At 44.9% G+C, this 20,955-nt stretch overlaps 1 pseudogene across 1 annotated transcript; it reads right to left on the reverse strand.

The window, feature by feature from the left end:
* Positions 1 to 3,406: 3,406 nt before the first annotated feature.
* On the reverse strand, positions 3,407 to 5,727 carry LOC308258808 (gametocyte-specific factor 1-like; annotated as a pseudogene). Its single transcript has 3 exons — positions 5,537 to 5,727; positions 4,416 to 4,511; positions 3,407 to 3,913 (listed from the first exon to the last, which is right to left on the reverse strand). The product of its transcript is annotated as a gametocyte-specific factor 1-like (transcript).
* Between the last annotated feature and the right edge of the window lie 15,228 nt (positions 5,728 to 20,955).

A 20,955-nucleotide genomic window follows, 5' to 3' on the forward strand; every position in this document is an offset into this window, starting at 1 on the left:
GAAAGAGGGAGGGGCTGCAGTGGGGACCCCTCCGCTCAGCTCCCTCTCCATTTCAACTCCAGCGCAGTCAGCACCAGCCACCCACCCTGCGGTCCCCTGTGATCAAGGGCAAGGAAAGGTTTATTGTGAGTTCACTCTTAGCCCTGACAGGGAGTCTCTTTGGTAATTTAGGTTACAGGAGGGCGTCTTGTACCACCCCCTCCCTGGGCACTGACTCCTCCCTTTGTTTCTGGGAAGCTGAATGCCCTCATGGCAAAGTCACGGTGCTCTCTGGTGGTTCCCTGACCTCTGGGAATATTTATGATATTTATATAACAGTGTGTGTGTGTGTGTGTGTGTGTGTGTGTGTGTGTGTGTGAGAGAGAGAGAGGGGGGGGATTGGAGATTGAATCCAGGTTCATTCTATTTCTAAGTTCATAGAAACCTCTTTATCTCTATCTGGTCATTAACATTAATTAAGAATCCATGATTACTTGATTTTTGGCTTTTGTTTTTAGTATTACTGATCGAACCCAGGGGCATTCTATTTCCAAGACACATCCCAATCATTTTTTACTTTTATCTTGAAACAGGACTTGCTAGGTTGATGAGAACCTCACTACTTGCCAAAGCTGTCCTCGAACCTGTGATCTTCCTGTCTCAGGGTTTACAAGCGCGCACCACCATACCTGGCTCATTTGTCCTAACTCTGTGGGAAAGGAACCTTAGTGGGAAAACGATTTGGATGCCTTGGCCCAGGTTCCCCTCACCAATCCTGGTGTGGATGATGGTTTGAAAATCTCTTATGAATTATCTGAATTAAAAAAAAGAAGACTTTGAGGTCTTTGAAGACAGATCTTGAGTAAACATCAAGATTATGTTTGCAGCCAGGCATGGTGGTGCTCGCCTATAATCCCAGTACTTTGGAGGCTGAGAGGAGGATGATAGGTTCAAGGCCAACATCAGCAGCTTAGTGAGACCCTCAGCAATTTAGAGAGACCCTGTCTCAAAATAAAAAAACAAAATAGGGCTGGGGTGTAGCTTGGAATAGAACACCCCTTAATACCACACCCACAAACAAAAAAATTATTAAAAAAATTTTTGTGTGTGTACTGGGGATTGAACCCAGCCAAGAGGCATTATACTTTCGAGCCACACCCCCCCCCCTAGCCTGATTTTATTTCTTATTTGGAACCGGTCTTGCTAGTTTGATGAGAGTCTCACTACTTGCTTAGGCTGTCCTCGAACCTGCGATCCTCTTTGTCCCAGCCTCCCAAGTGCAAGGATTACAGGCATGCGCCACCATGCTTGTCTCTAAAAGATTATGTTTGTAATATTCATATAAAAAAAGAGCAACGCCTTTCCCAGTTATAGTGGACCAGCATCTGCTATTGTTCACAGAATCTATAGCCTCAACAAAAACTTAGTGTATTTATGTCTGTCCTGTTTCCGCTAGAAGTCCTATATATGTCCTTAAAAAAAAAAAAAACTCACTTGGAGCCAAACACGTAACAGTAATGAATACAGGAAGGTCTAAAAGACTTCCAAGGAAAGCTCAACACCAGCTAGCCGGAAGCTCCGGGTCGCGGCCACCAGCCCAACCCCCTGCCCTCTGCCGGCCCGCGTCGGAACTGCAGTCGAGCGGGCCCAGGCGGAGGGAGCGCAGGGACCAAGTCCAGAGACCAGAGACAGGGCGCCTGCGCGTGGGGTGTGGGACACTCTGAAGCCAAACTTCGGAGGCTCCTACGGGGCAACACCAGCTTTCACAGACCTTCCTCCCTTTCGTTGCTTTTGGTGAAGACTCAAGGTTTTGGGGCATGGAAAGTTTCTAGTAATCTTGTGGGAGGCCTTAGGAAATTTGGGTTGAGTTGGACTGTGCCATGCTCTGAAGCCAGCTTAAAATTTAAGGAGATTCCAGAGACTATAAATTACCCCCCCCCCCGCGCCCTTTGCTACTCAGTATTGAACCCAGGGAAATTCTATCTCCTGGCTGTACCCTCAGCCCTTGTTTTTGTTTTTAAATTATTTATCTTTAACTTTTTTTAAAAAAATTATTTACCTTTAACTTTTTTTTTTTTTTTTTTTTGAACTGTGGATTGAACCCAGGGGCATTCTACCTCTGTGCTATACTTCATGTAGTCTCTCTAAGTTGGCCAGGCTGTCCTCAAGCCTAAGGTCCTCCTGTTTTAGACTCCCAGGTACTGGGATTACAGGAGTGCTCTACCAAGCCCAGCTGCCTTGTTTCTTGAGGATTCCCCAAAGTAACTCCAGTCCTGGCCTGAGATTTTCCCTGTGAACTAGATGTATTCATCAAACCCAAGACTCACTGACTCTTGGTTTTGTATTAGCAGGCTCAGCACCCTCGGGCACGCTGAATAGATCCTGCAGTCTACTGAGGTCAACAGGAGGGCTCGCTAGCGTTATCCAGGCAGCATTTGGGTCTTTGTTTATAACGCACACCTTTGAAGATTTTATATGTAGTTAAAAAGAACTTCCTTGTTATTACTTTTTAAAAAATATTTTGGAAGATGGGCTCTTTTTAATCTCTAGGGAAAATAGATTTTTTCTGCTTTAATTTTTTTTTGGAACTAATGATTGAACCCAGAGGCATGCTACTTTCTAGCTATGCTCTCAGGCCCCTTTTTAAAACAGGGTGCAGCAGAGCTGTGAGGCTGTCCTAGAGCTGCGATCCTCCTGTCTCAGCCTCCCAAGTAATAGAATTATAGGCATGTACTACCATGCCTGGCTCATCATTTGATTTTATAAATATAGCCATGCCTTTAGATAAACAAATATAACCAGATTAATATGTATATACACAGATATAATTATTAAATACATATGAAAATTTATGAAAGATGTACTCACATTGTATATATGAATAGAAAAATAGATGAGTATATGTGTGTTTAACATGTAATTATAAAATTTAAAGCAAACTATAGTATAGAGGTTTAAAGCAAACTATAATACACAGACACTGATGTCAATTTTGTCCAAGATAAAAAAAAATATGTGTTTGGGACACAATAAGTAATAATCATTGTCTCAATTAAATTATATGTTCATTTTGAGCCAGGTGTGGTGGCACATGCCTGAAATCCCCGTACTTGAGAGGCTGAGACAGGAGGATCACAGATTCGATCGAGGACAGCCTCAGCAAGTAGTGAGATGCTCATCAACCTAGCGACACTCTGATTCCAAATAAAAAATAAAGTCAGGCTGAGGGTGTAGCTCAAAGGTAGAATGCCTCTGGGTTCAACCCTCGGTAATATATATATATATATATATATATATATATATATATATATATATATAGTCACAGTTTGTTGTTCTATAATTAGATAAGGAGAGAAAAAAAAGAACTCTTGGGAAGCAGGCAGAAGCAAGAGTCTTCCAGGTTCTGGCATTTAAGAAAGATGTTCAGTTACTGTGCATTTCCATTGTTTTTCCGTGGCAGAACACAACAGGGCAGACACTTGGGGACTCACATGCCCGCAGCCAAGTTACTCTTCTGTTCCATGACGATGTTGCCTGCAAGACTATCATTGCCACAGAAGTTGGCGTGCCCCAGACAAACGGGGTGCTGGTCTGTTCCCACAAGTCTTCATCCCAGTCTTCATCACAAGGAGGGTGCTGCCATGTGCGCTCAGCCAGCGTCTCTTGTCCAAGGTTCCCGGTTTGGTTGACCACGTCCTGCTCAATACAGCCCTTGTCATCACTGCTTGAGAGGCCTTGACTGATTTCAGCCCGAGGGACCTGGCGGTGGGCATTAAAGGGACAAGCGGCCAATCTGTTTGCGACATCAGGATGATTCTTTCTGTACTTGATAAGGTGATAAGGAAACCTGCAGGCCCTGAGCTGGTGGTTTTTATCCTAGGGACACTGTAATAACTTTTCAGGGTCCAGGGAATCAATGGAAGTGTCTTCTGTGCTGAAAACGAAGAGGCTGAATTCAAGTGCTCAGCCGAGAGCATGAATTTCTCTCTCGTCCAGAGCGCTTTAAATATTTAAAGGCAGCTTGTAATCCCCGCGCTTGGGAGGCAGAGACAGGAGGATCGTGCTGGTTCGCTTAAGAGACCCTGTTTCCAAATAAAATATAAAATAGGTCTGGGAGTGTAGCCTGGAGGTAGAAGGGTTTCCAGGAACCCCAATACCACCAATATACATACATACATACATACATACATACATACACATTATTTGAGTTTTATAAAATATTTGATTTCAGGTAGAATATACAATTTGCATTTAGCAAACAAAAATTGTATGCTTCCCAGTCGGCTCTCTGTCCTCACGCCCACTCTGAGCACACAGAGGAATTTTAAGCTCTCCCATAAGATGACTAAGTGGACGCGTGGCAGATTCTGTATCTTTGTCTTTCCTGTCACGGTACTCTCGTTATTTATTTCAAATCAGACAGTCACGTGCGCTACCGGAGGGATGGAGGCAGGAAATGGGCCCGAAGGGAACTTGAATGATTCCGAAATGTTACCAATTTATTCTCAAAAAAGCCGCCTGTAGACCAGTCCCTGTAAGTAGGAATAACCAAGGATTCTCCACATTACCTTCCGTATGTAATGCAAAGATTATGAAAGGCTGAATAATTCCGGCATGCCACACGAAGTTTACATAGTCAGACCTCCATAGCCTCAGAACCCAAACCCTCAGATGCAACCAACCTCGAATCAAAAGGATTTGGAAAACAAAATTGTGTCTGTCCTGAACATGTGCAGATGTGTGTGTGTGTGTGTGTGTGTGTGTGTGTGTGTGTGTGCGCGCGCTTCTGGGGATTGAATTTAGGGGTATTCTATCTCTGTGCTACACCCCCAGTCCTTATTTATTTTTATTCATTTATTTTTTTGGTGGTACTGGGGTTCCTGGAAGCCCTTCTACCTCCGGGCTACACTCCCAGACCTATTTTTATACTTTTTTATTTGGAAACAGGATCTCCTAAGCCAGCGTGCGCGGCTGGCTTTAAACCTGCACGATCCTCCTGTCTCCGCCTCCCAAGCGCGGGAATTACAAGTGTGCGCCACCACGCCCGGTCCCAGCCCTTTTTTAATTTTTTTGTTTTGAAACAGGTTTTCACGAGGTTGCTGAGATTTTTACTCCTTTGCTGAGGCTGGCCTCCAACCTGCCATCCTCCTGTCTCAGCTTCCCAAGTGCTGGGATTACAAGCATACGCCCCTGGGACTGGCTCTTTTTTCTTTTCATTATTCCCTAAACAATACAATATAAAAAATATTTGCATACTATTTATATTTCATTAGAGATTGCAACTGGAGATGGTTTACAGTATGTAGAAGGATATAAACTGGTCTATATGCAAATACTATGTCATTTTATAGAAGAGACTTGGGCACTCTGCATTTTGGTATGCTCAGGAGGAGAGGAATCCTGGAATCAATTCCCCTCAGACTCTGCGGGACGGCTTTACAGTGGTAAAACCCATCAGCTGCTTAGAACTTGGGCCACGAAGCAATTTTCTGGAAAGCTCTAGTTGTAAGCAGCAGCGTGACTTGCAGTTGGTTTTCTTTCAGCTTTTCATCCCTACCAGTGCCCCCGTTTCTGCCCCCACCTGGCTGCCGCTCCTCCCTCGCTCCCTTCCTGATGGATGACGGGGCCCTGACTCTGAGATCTGGGCTCGCGTGTGGGCCTGTGACCCGCGTAGACAGACCAGTTGCTGTGGCTCCTTTTACTTGTCTGTGAAATGGAAATGATAAGAGTTCTGTTCCTACCTGGCATAGCTGTTGTGGAGACTGCGGAAATGTGGAGGCTGAAACTTGTTACGAAGCCCGACTGTGGGTCAGGACCCCGCAGCTGCCCTGTGTCCCTGGGAGGGCTTCGAGGGGGCGGGTGCCAGGCCTCTCCTGTCTCCTGAGCATTGGATGTGCATTTCCCAGGCTCTGCTTTGAATTTGGCTTCTCTGCCCCATCCTGTCCCTCCTCCTTCCTCTCCCTGCCCAGTTTATCCTCTTCAATTTCCATTTTTTTCTAATTAGCTTAACACTAGTTCCCAAATCCACCCCTCTCTCCCGTGCCAGGCTGGCATTTCTGACAGCCTGCTGCCTTCTGTCTTGGAGGGCACTGAGTGTTGAACCTTTTTTTTTTTTTTTTTTTGGTACTGGGGTTCCTGGAAGCCCTTCTACCTCCGGGCTACACTCCCAGACCTATTTTATATTTTTTTTATTTGGAAACAGGGTCTCTTAAGTCAGCGAGGCTGGCTCTGAACCAGCGTGATCCTACTGTCTCCGCCTCCCAAGCGCGGGGATTACAAGCGTGCGCCACCACGCCCGGCTAGTGTTGCACCTTTAAAAGGCATTTTACCTCCAAGCTACACTCCCAGCACTTTTTGTTTTTTCCTCTGAAGTAGTCTAAGTTGCTGAGGCCCTCACTAAGTTGCAGAGGCTGGCCTTGAACCTGCGACCCTCCTGTTTCAGCCTCCTAGTTCCTAGGACTTGCAGGCCTGAGCCAGCCTGCCTTCTTCTGCCTGGTTCAAGGAACTACTAATTTAAAACGGAGCCTTTCCTTTCTTCCCCTTCTTCACAGTAACATCCTTCTCTGGGCTTCCCAACTTTCTGAAGGTGAACCCCGTCTTTCAGTAACCCAAACGTGAAGCCTCAGTGCGCTCTCGACACCCCCTTCTTCTCTGTCACATCCAAACAGAAGTGAGACCGAGGGCCAGGGCCGGGCGGCGGGCGTGGAGTGAGCCCACGGAAGCCTGTGTGTCTGCGCAAGCTGCGCCCCCCCAGGAATCCTGGGCCCCTCCGGAGAGCTTTCACTCATATTTGTCCATCTCCTGTCTGAAAAACTAAGTCACGCAGCTCATGAGTCCTTCTTTGTGTGGTGTCCTTTCCCTTGAAGCAATGCTAACTTGTCAACAATTATTTTGCATCATGGTAATACACACATACCACGGCTGCCCCTGGTCAGCACCTTTCAGTGTGCGGTTCGGCGGCCTCCATTCCCGCTGTGTTACTGTGCGGCCGCACCACCATCCAGCCCTGTATCCATGAATCCACATCTGCCTGTTCCCCAGCACCGGGCACCCACCATCCTCTCCTTGTATAAATTTGACCGCCCTACGTCGGGACCTTATGTGAGTAGAATCATCCAATATTTGTCCTTTTGTTTGGCTTATTTCACTTAGCACAACAGCCTCACACTTCATCTGTGTTATGGCATGTGTCAGAATTGTCTTCCTTTTTAAGGCGTGTAATTACATTTCATGTATCCATTTGTCCCTTGGTAGATACTTTTGTGAATAATGCTGTTATGGTTGTACAAATGCCTCTTTTTTTGTGTGGTTCTGGGGATTGAACCTAGGGGATTCTACCTCTGAGCTATATCCTCAGGCTTATTTTATTTTTATTTTGAAACAGGGTCTTGCTAGGTTGCTGAGAGTCTAACTACTTGCTAAGTCTGTCCTTGAACCTGTAATCCTCCTAGCTCAGCCTCCCAAATCCTGGGATTACAGGCATGTGCTACTTCACCTGGCACAAATGCCTCTTCCTCCCTCCCTCTCCCCCTCCCCCCCTCTCTTTCTTTCTGCAGGTTTGGGGATGGAACCCAGGGGCATTCGACCTCCAAGCTACACCCCCTGCCCTATTTTTTATTCTTTATTTTGAAACAGGGTCTCACTAACTTACAGAAGACCTCACTAAGTAGCTGAGACTGCCCAAGAACCACGATCCTCCAGTCTCAGCCTCCCAAATGCTGGGATAACAAGCGTGCACCACCACGCCCGGCTACAGATGCCTCTTTCAACACAGTGCTTTTAGTTCCTTTGGGTATGTATCCAGGAGTGTAATTCCCGAATCTGTAATAATTTTATATTTAACTTTTTTTTTTCAATACTGGGGACGAAAGCCCGGGCATTCTACCTCTGAGCTACACCCCCACAGCCCTGTTTTTTTTCTTTAATTTGAAACGGGGTCTCACTGAGTTACAAAGGACCTCACTAAGTAGCTGAGGCTGTCCAAGAACTGCGAACCTCTGGTCTCAGCCTCCCAATGCTGGGATTACAAGTGTGTGTCACCACGCCCAGATAGCTTGTGGACATTTAAAAATTTTCTATTTTGCAGTGCTAGGGATGCAACCCAGGACCGCACCTATTCTAGGCAAGTTCTACCACTGAGCTTCACCCCCAGCCCTGGGCTTTTAAACACGCTCCTGCGTGCAGTACCCCCTGCATGCACAGGATGGCCTCAATGGTTGGTGAGCCTGTGGAAAGAGAAATTGGAGTGGAAAGGGCCTTCCTCGTTCCCTAAAACCCACAGCAAGCAGGAGAACTCAAGCCACACCCATCCGGCTAAGCTCATGAAGCAGATTCAAATCTGAGGATTGTAAGCACCTATATTAAGTTTTTCAAGTTTCCAGTCTTCTCAATGATGATCTAAAAAAAAATTTCAAATCTAGGTCTGGAATCACAACATTTTTAGCTAAGGAAATGCTCTTGATCAAAAACCAGATTCTTACTGGTGATACTCAAGTGAAATGCCCTATTATCAGCTTCCTACAGATCTCCCAAGAGCCTTTCCCAGGCACTGGGGAAGCAATCTTCACAAGGGCCACTTCCCCGGCCACAGCACCCGCTGGGCTCTGACTCATGCCTTTTGTCTTGTGCCTGGAATTTGGGGATGTTTATGAAAAGCTGTTGTAAATACGAGTCATAATTCCTCTTTTCACGGATTCTTTATTTCAGAAAAATGAGGATCTCATCACGTACCAACGTCACCTCACTTCCAGCCCCACCGCTGCCTGGAAGCAGTCTCTCTGCTGTTTCATTGGAGATTATTAAAGGCTGTCAGGACAGGGTGTCGCTGCTGCCCTCTAGAGAACGCAGTGCTGGGGCTGCCACCAGTCACGTTGGAACGCACGTTTGTCTCATCCGTCTACAGGGCAAAAGGAACTGCTTTTCCTTTCATGTTAGGTCTGTAGCTGAGGCCCCTGGAGCAAAAAACAGATTAACCAGAGAAGTATGCAAATATGTTTAATAGCAGTTTTATGTGAGCCAGGAGCCTTCACAGGGAAATAAAGATCCAATGAGAAAAATAAGCCTATGTATTGCTTATACTATTTTTTTTTTAAGATGTTAGGGCAGGCTTTATTTATGGGAGGTCCAGGTGACAGTTTAGGGACCTCTGGAATGGGGTATTGCAGCGGGAGAGGGGGCTCAACTCCTTTGGTGTTAGTTTCTTTTTCTTTTTTTTCCTCTTCCTCCTCTCCTCTTTCTTCTTTTTTGGTACTAGGGGTTAAACTCAGGAGAATTCTATCTCAAAGCTATACTTCCAGCCCTTTTTTATTATTTTGAATCAGGATCTCACTAAGTTGCTGAGGGCCTCAATAAGTTGCTAAGGCTGGTGTAGAAACTGCAATCCTCCTATCTCAGTCTTTCAAGTACTAGAATTTCAGGCATGTGCCATCACACCTGGCTCTTTGCTATTTTTTTTTTTTTTGGTTGTTGTTATTGTTGTTTCTTTTTTCTTTTAATTTGCTTTGATGTGCGTTTTGCTGAAGAAGCAGACAGCCATGGAGAAGTACAATGGAATAAACACATGACATGACATGGTGTTAATAAAGTACGGATAACCCAGCAAGGCCTATTTTCTCAGATTCTTTTTCATGAGTGACCTCGAGTCTTTTCCTCCGGGTTAATGGAGGACACTCTCATGGAAGGTTAGAAGACCTTTCTTAGGTTATCATTATCATTATTTGATGCTTTGAATGGAGCCCAGGGCCTTGCCCATGCTAAGCCTGTGGTCTACCACTGAGCCATACCCACAGGCTCTTTCTAGCTGGTGCTGTGCCTTGGGAGGGATGGGGGAGGAGAAACTGACTTATCTGCTCTTATTTTCTCAAAAGCCAAGGTACCCTATTTTGGGGTAGTATGTCCTGAACCCCATCATTACGAACCTCATTCTTTGAGGGCAGAGTCTTGACATTAAAAAATTAATGCTAATGAGCCAGGTGTGGTGGTACACACCTGTAATCCTGGAACTTGAGAGGCTGAGACAGGAGGACTGAAGGTTCAAGACCAGCCTCAGCAACTTAGCTGGACCCTCAGCAACTTAGTAAGACCCTGTTTCAAAATAAACAAATAAAAAAAGGGGTGGAGGTGTAGCTTGGAGGTAGAATGCCCTTAGGTTCAATCTCCAGTGTGTGTGTGTGTGTGTGTGTGTGTGTGTGTGTGTGTGTGTGTAGGGGCAGCAGCTAATGAAAAACAAAGTATCCTTTTAATAAACATGTGCTCCTTGAGTTCTAGTATAGCCTCTATGTACTTGCATAATTTAAGTTCCCACGGTAAGGGGAGATGTAACTTGATGCTTGTATCACATTTTCGTGCACAATAAAAGCATGAATAAGCACAATAAAACCTTATTTTCAAGTTAAACTGCTCTGATGCTGAGCATTAAGGTGAAAGACGATGGTTCCTAGGTTTTTTAAGGACACAGAGAGCAGCTTGCTTGAGATTCCTCCCCTGAGGACACCTCTGGGCATTGAGGTTAAGCCCTGCATGGATCTTAGATGCAACCAGAGGAGTAAAGCAAAGCCGGGCCCAGTGGAGACTGCCCGGCCAGCCCTACACAAGCACAGCAAAGCACACAGACAACAGTCCATTGCATCCCTCTACAGAGAAATACATGCTATGTAAAATTCCTTGTCCATGAATGTGCTTGGCAAATGTTGATGGAAGATGAGGAGAAAGTTAGAAATAAAATGATCGAATGAGGCCGGGCGCGGTGGCACATGCTTGTAATCCCCGCTCTTGGGAGGCGGAGACAGGAGGATGGTGCAGGTTTGAAGCCAGCCACGCTTCCTTAAGAGACCCTGTTTCCAAATAAAAAAGTATAAAAATAGGTCTGGGAGTGTAGCCCGGAGGTAGAAGGGTTTCCAGGAAACCCAGTACCAAAAAAAAAAAAAAAAAAAAAGATCAAATGTTGTTTATGTTTATTTTTTTGTGGTTCTTGAGAGCAAACTCAAGGCCTTAGGCATGCTGGACACCTGCTTTACCACTGAGCTTTACCCCCAACCCCTAGAAGTAAGCATTTAAAACTGGTGTGTGTGTGTGTGTGTGTGTGTGTGTGTGTGTGTGTGTGTCTGGAGATGGAACTCAGGGGCGTTCTACCTCCAAGCTACAGCCCAAGTCCTATTTTTTTTTTTTTGGTGGTACTGGGGTTCCTGGAAGCCCGTCTATCTCCGGGCTACACTCCCAGACCTATTTTATTTTTGGAAACAGGGTCTCCTAAGCCAGAGCGGCTGGCTTCGAACCTGCGCGATCCTCCTATCTCTGCCTCCCAAGCGCGGGGATTACAAGCGTGCGCCACCACGCCCGGCCCCAAGTCCTATTTTTAATTTTTATTTTGAAACAGGTCTCACTACGTTGTTGAAAGTCTCACTACTTGTTGAGACTGTTCTCGAACCTGTGATCCTCCTGTATTAACCTACCAAGTATTGGGATTATAAGTGTGCACTACCACGCCCAGCTAAAGCTGATTTTTTTTCTAAATGCACTTTTAGAGCTGGGTGTGGTGGTGCATGCTTGTCATCCCAGTACTTGGGAGGCTGAGACAGAAGGATTGCAAGTTTGAGGATAGCCTCAGCAAGTAGTGAGACTCTCATAAACCTAGTAAGACCTTATTTCAAAATGAATAAAAATAAAATAGGGCTGGGGTGTAGCTTGGAGGTAGAATTCCCCTGGATTCAGTCCCCAGTACCAGAAAAAAAAAATGCACATTAATTGCAACAGAGATATACTGGAATAGACTTATCCTTAAAAGTGTAGTTACCCAGGAAATTTCTTTCCTTTTTTTCTTTCTTCCTTTCTTTTTTCCTTTGGTCGGGATGCTGAGATTTAAACCCAGAGTCTTGTGCACACTAGACAAGCACTCTACCACTTAGCAAGACACCAACTTAGTGAGACCTGTTAAAAAAAAGTAAAAAATAAAAGTCTGGGTATAACTCAAAGGTAGGATGCCCCTGAGTTCCACCCCCAGTACCCAAACAAATAAATGTGCAGTCACATTTAGGTAAATATTAGCTATTTCATAAGGGCGGGTGAATTATTTATTGGGCACTCGGTGCTAATTTTACTGTTTCAAAAGCTGGGAAAAGAGGCAGGTTGGGTCTCCTAAGTTCTGTCTAATAGAGGACAGCAGCAATGACTTGTTCCCCAAATGTCCTACAGTCTGGGAGAACAGAGTTCATCTTGCCTTTAGTGTGGATCCCTAGGCCAGGGGGACATTGATAAGAAATGGATTCTGAGGCAGATCTGGGCGAGTCCTGAGTTTCCTGCCTCTAACCAGCTCCCAGGTGTGGCTGATAGTGCTGGTCAAAGGATAGAGCTTTGAGTCCAGAACAGCCCTTTCAGAGCTCTCCCCTTCCCTTCCCTCCTCTCCCCCCACTGCTTTGTGCTTTCTGGTGGGCACAGCGCAGAGGCTGGGTGTGGATGGTTGATAACTCAACAGCATCATCACACACAATGGTTTCCATGGTGCAGAGAAACCAGGTCCCTACCGAGAGTCCCTTCTAGAAATGGTCCTGGGCATGATGCTGTAAACATATTCTTCCCACAGTGGGCTTACATATTTTTCCTATATTCCTGGCTCTGCCTGCTATTTTATTCCCCAAAATGAAATAGTTAAATTTTATTGTGATGATGGATCATTTTCCCAGTGGCTTAGCATAGAGAGCACTGGGTACTGTCAGAGTCAGAGTTCAAGGCCAAAGAAGTTGCACCAAGTCCTACAGTCTGCCACGGCCAGTGTTCACCTTTTCACACGATTACTTTCTTTATTACTAGATGTTTCCTAAGAACCACAGGGTTGTGTGCAAAGCAGTCCCCAATACTTCCTCTGCCTAAAATTCACCTATGCCATCCCCTCTGTGGCTTCTAGACCCAACTGGTTACTAGTTACAAGTTTTTACACTGATAACTGTGCAGAGGGTCCCTGTTGTCCTGGTCTCTATATTCACTGGTAACCACAGTCTCCATCTGTCCCTTTCCCACACATGCACCTGCTGAGATGTTTTCATGTTAAAAGGGAAATTGAGGCTCCTTAAAATATTAAAGAGTTTATTTATTTATTTATTTATTTATTTATTTATTTATTGTGCTGGGGATGGAACCCAGGGGCTTTTCTACCTCCGGGCTATACTCTCAGACCTATTTTATATTTTATTTGGAAACAGGGTCTCACTAAGTTGCTGAGAGCCTCGCTAAGTAGCCGAGGCTGGCTTCAAACCTGCGCGATCCTCCTGTTTTAGCCTCCCAAGTGCGGGGGTTATAAGCGTGCACCACCACGCCCTGATGGAGAGTTTATTTGAATGGAGGATTCAGGAATCTGGTGGCTCCAGACTTCAGGCAGGCTGCATCTCTGGAAGGGACCAGGGTTTTTAACAGGATGAATTTCAGGGGTCTTGTACAAGATGAACTCAATGGACAAAGAAAACATTTTACTTGTTAAAGTGGAGCAGCCACGTTGGGATCCCTCTGGTGGTAAATCCCTAGAGGTCAGCTGACAGTTTCTGATCATTTTGTTCGTCTCCCCAATGAAAACTTCTTTGAGGGAAAACAAGAACTGAGAGAAACTCACTGATCATACAGAGATGGACTTGGGTTTGTTTACATAAGTACCCAGGACACTGGACTCTGATGCCTCTCGATTAATTTGTATAAAACCAATTTTTTTTAACAACTAAGATACACCCCCAGCCCTACTTCATTTTATTTTATTTTTTTAAATTTTGAAACAGGGTCTTACTAAGGCTGGCCTTGATCCTGAGATCAAGCCTCTTGTCTTAAGTACTGGGATTATAGGCATACAACACCACACCTGGCTTTGTTGTTTCATTTAAAAAGTTGGGTACATCCTGTGACCTATGGCTCGCTTTGGCCCATGAAATGCAGGTTGAAGTACCTGTTCCTTGTAGGAGGCAACACAGAACGCCTGAGCACAATTCTATTCCTGTTCCTCCAGAATCGTGGAAGCATCTCCCGACCTACAGGGACCCTGCATCAGCTCATCAGTTTCAGTCTTTGGTTTGTTACAATCAGAACAACACCCCCTTCACACTCCTCAGACCCACCCTGTACATGTAAGAACATAAATAAAGCTTTATGGTGTTAAGCCAACAAGGTGTGTGTGTGTGTGTGTGTGTGTGTGTGTGTGTGTGTGTATGTGTTATAGAAGCCCAACCTACCTCAATGGACCCACTGGCATTCAACTAAACAGAACGTCCAGGAACCTGCATTTTGGTATAGTCTTCATTTTCTTTTGTGGGATAAGGAGGATCAGGAAGGGTGGGTTTTTTCAAGTATAACCAACATGAAAAATCATTTCCTCATCTTTTTTTAGTGTGTGTGTGGTACTGGGGGGTGGAACCCAGGGACTTTCTACCTCCGGGCTATACTCCCAGACCTATTTTTACTTTATTTGGAAACAGAGTCTCACTAAGTTGCTGAGAGCCTCACTAAGTAGCTGAGGCTGGCTTGGAACCTGTGCAGTCCTCCTGTCTCAGCCTCCCAAGCGCTGGGATTATAAGCGTGTGCCACCACGCCCAGCTTCCTCATCTTCTCAAACAGCTGGCTGATAGTTCATTCAAGAGCTGAAGTTAATTCTATACATGGTAAAAACTGAAATCATAAATGTTTGCTTATTAAAAAGATAAACTTAGCCAGGCACAATGGCACATACCTGTAATCCCAATACTTAGGAAGGGAGGCTGAGATAGGAGGACGGCAGCCTCAGGGCCAGCCTCAGCAACTTAATGAGACTCTGTTTCAAAATAAAAAAGGCCTGGGGTGTAGCTCAGAGGCAGAATACCTCTGGGTTCAATTCTCAGAACAAAGAAAAAAAATAAACTTTAAAATTGCATAGATATTGCTTATTAAAAGAAAACAACTCTATTTACACTGCATTACTGTTCCACCACCTCCCATGAGAACACATACATATTCTATATAGATTAGCCAGTCCTCTAGGAAGCTGAGGATAGGTAGGTTCAGTCATCAGAGTCAACATCCTTATCTAAAGGGATAAACTCAAGTGAGAATTTTTTTTTGTGTGTGTGTGGTATAATTAGGTACTACACCAACTTACGTATGTATGTATGTATGTATGTATGTATGTATGTATGTACTTATTTGCAGTAGAAGGACTAAAACCCGGGGCTGCTCTACCACTGAGCTAAGTCCTCATCCCTTTTATTTTTTATTTTCAGACAGGATCTTGCTAAGTTTCCCAGAGCATCTTGGAATCTGGGACTCTCCTGTCTCAGCCTCTCAAGCACTGGGATTACAAGTGTAAGTAATCACCGTGCCCAACACAACTTGGGTGTCTTATTGTTCCTGTTGTGTCCGAAGCAAATTTTAGAGCTCTATCTGGTGTCAAAGCTTGGATATTGTTTTTCTTCTTTCTTGTTTTGGCCTGGTACTTCTTTGGCTTTACGACCAAAATCTTCCCCTAAATTTTCTACTTCTTGTATCTCACTTCTACTTACCACACTAGCTGGTCACACAAATCTCATCATCTTGTGGGTATTCCATTCATGTTTTTCTTTAGTCTTTCCTGGGTTTGAAATTGATGTAAATAAAGAAAACATCCATTCTCTCTGTTTTAAATTGTTGACTTATTCGCGCAGTATGTAATTCAGAAATGGCACAGGTAAGGTTGAAACAGATTTTTTGGCTGCATGCAATACAATACTAAGGCTTTGGCCCCAAGCCTCAGTGCTGGAGTCTGAATCCCACCCTATCACTTCCTGGCTGGGTGGTCTTGGACAGTTTGCTCAGACTCTGGGCTGTAGTGTCTTCTAAATGGGGTTATAATCTCTAAATGGGGTTATAATCGTGTCTCTTTCATTGGCTGTCATTGCGATCATCAAATGAGTAAATACCTGCAAGATACTTTGGAACCTGCCAGTTGTAGTATTTGGGAACCTGCAAGTTCCAGGAGGTATCACATCCTCTACAGTGCTGGAGGCAGACGAGCGCAGTGGAGCACAGACCATGACAGCTGGCTGCCCTCACGCCTTAGGACAGTCAACGGCCTGTTTCCTTATCTTTAAATGGGACACTCATAGTACTGACCTCATGAGAATTTTGCAAGGCTAAAATGAAATAGTGTACGTAAAGCTCTTAGCAAATAGTTCTGGGTCATACAAAATGCTTAATACACACCAGTTATTGTTATGATTGTTGTTGCTTTCAAAAAGTCTTAGTATTTGAAGAAACATCCTATTCTTTCCTCTGCGTGGCATTTCTCTAATGGTTTGAAAGATTCGATTCCTGGTGTTGTCTAGTTTTTCTTTGATGGGGTAGTTTCTTTGATCTGGGGGATGCAGGGTTTATGTTGGCTGTCAACAGGGCAACGCCCAGGAATTATTATTTTTTAGATGATCTAATGTGGCTTCCCAGAAATTCTCCAAAAAACAAATGCTCTTACGTGCAAAATAAATTCATGACTTTCCTGAGTTCTTGGGAGCACCTTATAACCTACCTCTCAGATACATACTTTTTCCTGCACATATTGACCCTAGGTCAGAAGTTGTGTGGCCTAGACATCTAAAATGAATATTGTTTGTGTTAATTCAGCACATTCTATTTGGTTTGAGGTACATTTTGTACTGGAAGTTTAAAGAAATTACCTTGATTCTTATATTTATACTATAATGACTTGTTTTCCTATTTTATATATTTGTTCAGGTTTGTTTCCTATTTTATTTTACAATTATCAAAAGGACACTGCAAGGGGTGCTATTTCTTTTCCTGGCGAAATCTCCAGATGTTCCAGACTTGAGCAGTTTTCATGGTCCCTCTCTCCTTTGAGACACTCGACACATCTTAATTCCTGTCCTAAGAAGGGCTCTGCAGTCGTTACAGGTGTGGGAAATGAATGCATCAGGAGGAAAACACCATTCCTTTTTTTAAAAAAAAAATTCCTTAGCTATTAATTACAAACCTATAATTAAATATCCTGGTTCAGGGAACCAGGATAAGTTTACTTCTCTCAAAATACCAGCAGTAATGTTCATTCAGGAACGAGGCTGAATCATAAGAGACTGGCTGGAATGCTGCGCTCAGGCCTCCACACTGACTGGGAAGTGCTGACTCAGCGCTCCCTGGGCCACCGCTTGGAGGGAGAAAAGGCAACTTGCTGCCAGAAGGTCAGCACCAACTGTTCCGCCTTTCACCAGCTCACGTGTGATAGGACAGAGCTCCTGACCATATCAGCATGGCTCATTTGGTTGAAAGAGCTTTTTGAAGCTTGTAACAACTAGAAAGATCACTGAGAGTCAGATACAGTGGTGCACACCTGAAATCTTAGGACTTCGGAGGCTGAAACAGGAGAGTCAAAGGTTTTAGGCCAGCCTCAGCAATTTAGTGAGGCCCTTAGCAACTTAGCAAGACTCTGTTTCAAAAGAAAAAATAAAATGGGCTGGAGGTGTGGCTTAGAGGTAGAATGCTCCTGGGTTCAATTTCCAGCTCTCTCTCTGTCTCTCTGTGTCTGTCTGTCTCTCTCTCTGTCTCTCTCTCTGTCTCTCTCTGTCTCTCTCTGTCTCTGTCTCTCTCTCTCTCTCTCTCTCTCTCTCTCTCTCTCTCTCACACACACACACACACACACACACACACACACACACACCACTGTGAAAGACTGGTGGGTCTGGACAAAGATTCTTTGCTTGGTCAAACCTTAGTCAAGATCTTGAACTTGTAATCAAATCCCCATAATGAAATAATCTTTTTAAAATTTTTTGGTAAGAGTCACAGGTTTTAGGCCAGCCTCAGCAATTTAGTGAGACCCTTAGCAACTTAGCAAGACCCTGTTTCAAAAGAAAAAATAAAATGGGCTGGAGGTGTGGTTTAGAGGTAGAATGCTCCTGGGTCTAATCTCCAGTTCGTTCTCTCTCTCTCTCTCTCTCTCTCTCTCTCTCCCTCTCTCTTCCTCCCTCCCTCCCTCTCCCTCTCTCTTTCTCTCTCTCTGTCTCTCTGTCTGTCTCTGTCTCTGTCTCTCTCTCACACACACACATACACACACATCACTGTGAAAGGGTCTGGACAAAGATTCTTTGCTTGGTCAAACCTTAGCCAAGCTCTTGAACTTGTAATCAAATCCCCATAATGAAATAATCTTTTAAAAAAATTTTTTGTAAGAGGCTTGAGCCATTCTTCATGCCTACAGTTTATAAATCAACCAGAGCACATTCTGTCTTTGAAAGCCCAGAGGAAGAGGGAATAACCCTCAGCACCACCTGCTTCTAGTCCCTGTGTTTGCCACAGATGTTAGAGCCTCTTAGCTAAACAACATAGTAAGAGCCCCCTGCCGGTGCTACTGTGAATAGCATCTCTGGTGACTGATCACCTTGGTAAGTTATTTTTCTTAGATATTGGGGCTAGCCTTTATCTAGCTCAAACCCATTGAAGCCACTGACCCAGACCTCTCTTGGGCCTGCACAGTGACAGATAGCTGGCCTTTTGATGTCAGAGGGCCTCAAACTTCACCAACAGATCAAGCTAATGCTGCCTTTTTCTGAACACATGCCTGATGAATCACCATGAAATGGAATTACACATCCACAGACCACAGATTACTTGGTATTTCCTGGCTTCCAGTCACCTTTCTCCACACCTCAGAACACCTTTTTTATTTCACACACACCTGTAAATTCCATCTTCAGGGAAATGGCTTTCCGTCAGAGGGCTCTAACCTCCTCATGCATGGTGCTGCATGACTAAACTTTCTTCTTTTGCAAAAGCTGTCACTTCAGTGATTGGCATATTGCAAGCAAAACAGGTGTGGTTGTGTAAAAATCCTCTCCTAGGTTCAACTGTACTCTTCCTGGTAAAATCCAGTCTTAGCAAAGAGGCCTGCTAAGTCCTTGGCGATGATCCTAAATAGTCTGTCGTACTCTGATATAACAAGTATACCGAATAATATAATTTTGTCTAGAAGTTTAGCAGTACTCATTAATATGGAGCTCAAGAGAAAGGAGATGTCGAGGGAAGCTGGGCTCTTTTCAGTCAGAATAGAAGCAGCTTGCTGAGGATTTAGGGTGATGGGGCGGGGGTGGGGTTAGGGGAAGGTGAAGCTGGGGACAAGGATCTAACTAAGGAGTTTATGGGCAAAAAAAGGAAAATGAAAGGCCTGCCAGTGTCTGCTCCCAGGGGAAGGGTGGGGCTGGCTAGCTGCCAGGGGAAGTCAGCTGTGAGGGGTTGAAGGAAAGTAACCTTAATGAGGAAGTAGTGTACAGATAGTTGCAACCAGCTTATTTTCATAAGCAAACTGATATTTGGGGAGATGGAGAGATTGTACGTGTCCAAATAGCCATACCCCTTGTGACTCCATTGGAAATTCACTACCCCTTTACCCAGTTCCACGGCTCCAAACTCCCCCAGTGGGTTGTGCTTTAAGCAGATGTCCACCAAGGGGCACTGTGGCCCACAAAACCCAGCCCATTCTAGGCACTTCCTGTGGCGCCACAAACAAAAGGGAAGGATTTGAGAATGCGTGGAGTGCAGGCTATTGGTTCCTGCTCAGTGTCTTAACTGGATGTTCCCCAGTGTGCTTGATTCAGCCCTCTTCCTGAAGAGTGGAGCCCGGCACTCCCTGCTCGTATTTCTGTCTCTGCTTCTGTGGTCTGCTGAAATCCTCAGACGACCCGCCTGCACTCCAACCTCGTCCTCCTGCCGCCTCTTCTCTCCCCAGGCTCTTTCTTCAAAGTCCCTTGTCCCCTTCCTGTGTGCTGATAACATCTAGGAAGGCAAGCTCGGTTTCTACAGCTTTTTACTGACTAACTGATCCCCTGCGCTGTGCCAGGGAGAGGTTATTTATGTTTTTCTCAGGAAACTTCAACCTCTAGGTGGGAAAGGACTGGTTTCCTGGAAGAGTGCTTCTAGAAAGATCACCCTTCCTAAGAAACAAAACAAACTTTTTATCTAGGTGCTCCCTGCTTCCTCAGTTTAAAGTACTCTCTCCCTTGGCCAGAGTCTTGAAAAAGAACTTCAAAGGCCCAGCCTCCCAGCTCTAGGGGCATAGGCTTTCTTCTTTTAATTCCATGCTTCCCTGTAGTTGAGCATTTAGTTGTCCTCCTAAGTGGTCTGGGGCTACAAAAAGAGCATGAAAATTAAGTTTAGTTCAACTAATTTCTGCTAAAGACTCTTGTGGTTTCCAGTCCTAATGTGTATGCTATTCCCCTGGCTTCAAAGGAGAAAGCATGCCACATTCAGACGCCACCTTGAGACAAAAGGTGCACAGTGAATGCCACCGTCGCTTCCAAATGTAGAAACTTAGGTTAATTTATTAACATTTGCAAAAATGTTTGCCCACTACACTTTCACTTGTAAAGTCTTGACAGCTCCTATCTCCCCCCAGTTCTACTTGTAGATGTCCTCTGTGAGAAACAGACAAGAGTCTCACGATTCGGGAGTAACTTCATAGATAACGAATGCTGCTTGAAAAACTTCCCTTTCATGAGTCTTATCTTTCTCAGGGAACATGTGAAGAAACTAGCCGTGATGGAAGACTCAGTATAAAGGAGTTTATTAGACTGGAAGGATCTTAAGGGAAGATGACAGAGAAGGCGGAGCTGTACTCACGCGGGTAAGTTCCCACCTCGCAGAGCCTCCTTTTTCTGTGGGAGAGTAGGCAGGAACACGATCTTGCAAAACAGAAAGATCAAACACAAAGGACGTGATGGATGGGAAAGTTCTCCAGAAAACTCAAACGCACTGACCAAGGGCTGCGGTGGTTTTGATGGCAAGAGAGGAATGAAAGAGGATGCGGGAGAGGGGATGGAGGGCAGGCAGAGGGATGAGGCCAACTTCTGAAGGGCTGAGTGGCCACCATGTTAAAGACAGGGGATAAGGGAGGCAGAGACTGGAGGATATGTTAAGAACAGGGGATAAGGGAGGCAGAGACTGGAGGATCGCGGTTTGCGGACAGCCTCAGCTACTTAGCGAGGCCCCTTGCAACTC

This window comes from Muscardinus avellanarius (assembly GCF_963383645.1).
Source record: "Muscardinus avellanarius genome assembly, chromosome: 2".
NCBI lineage: Eukaryota > Metazoa > Chordata > Mammalia > Rodentia > Gliridae > Muscardinus > Muscardinus avellanarius.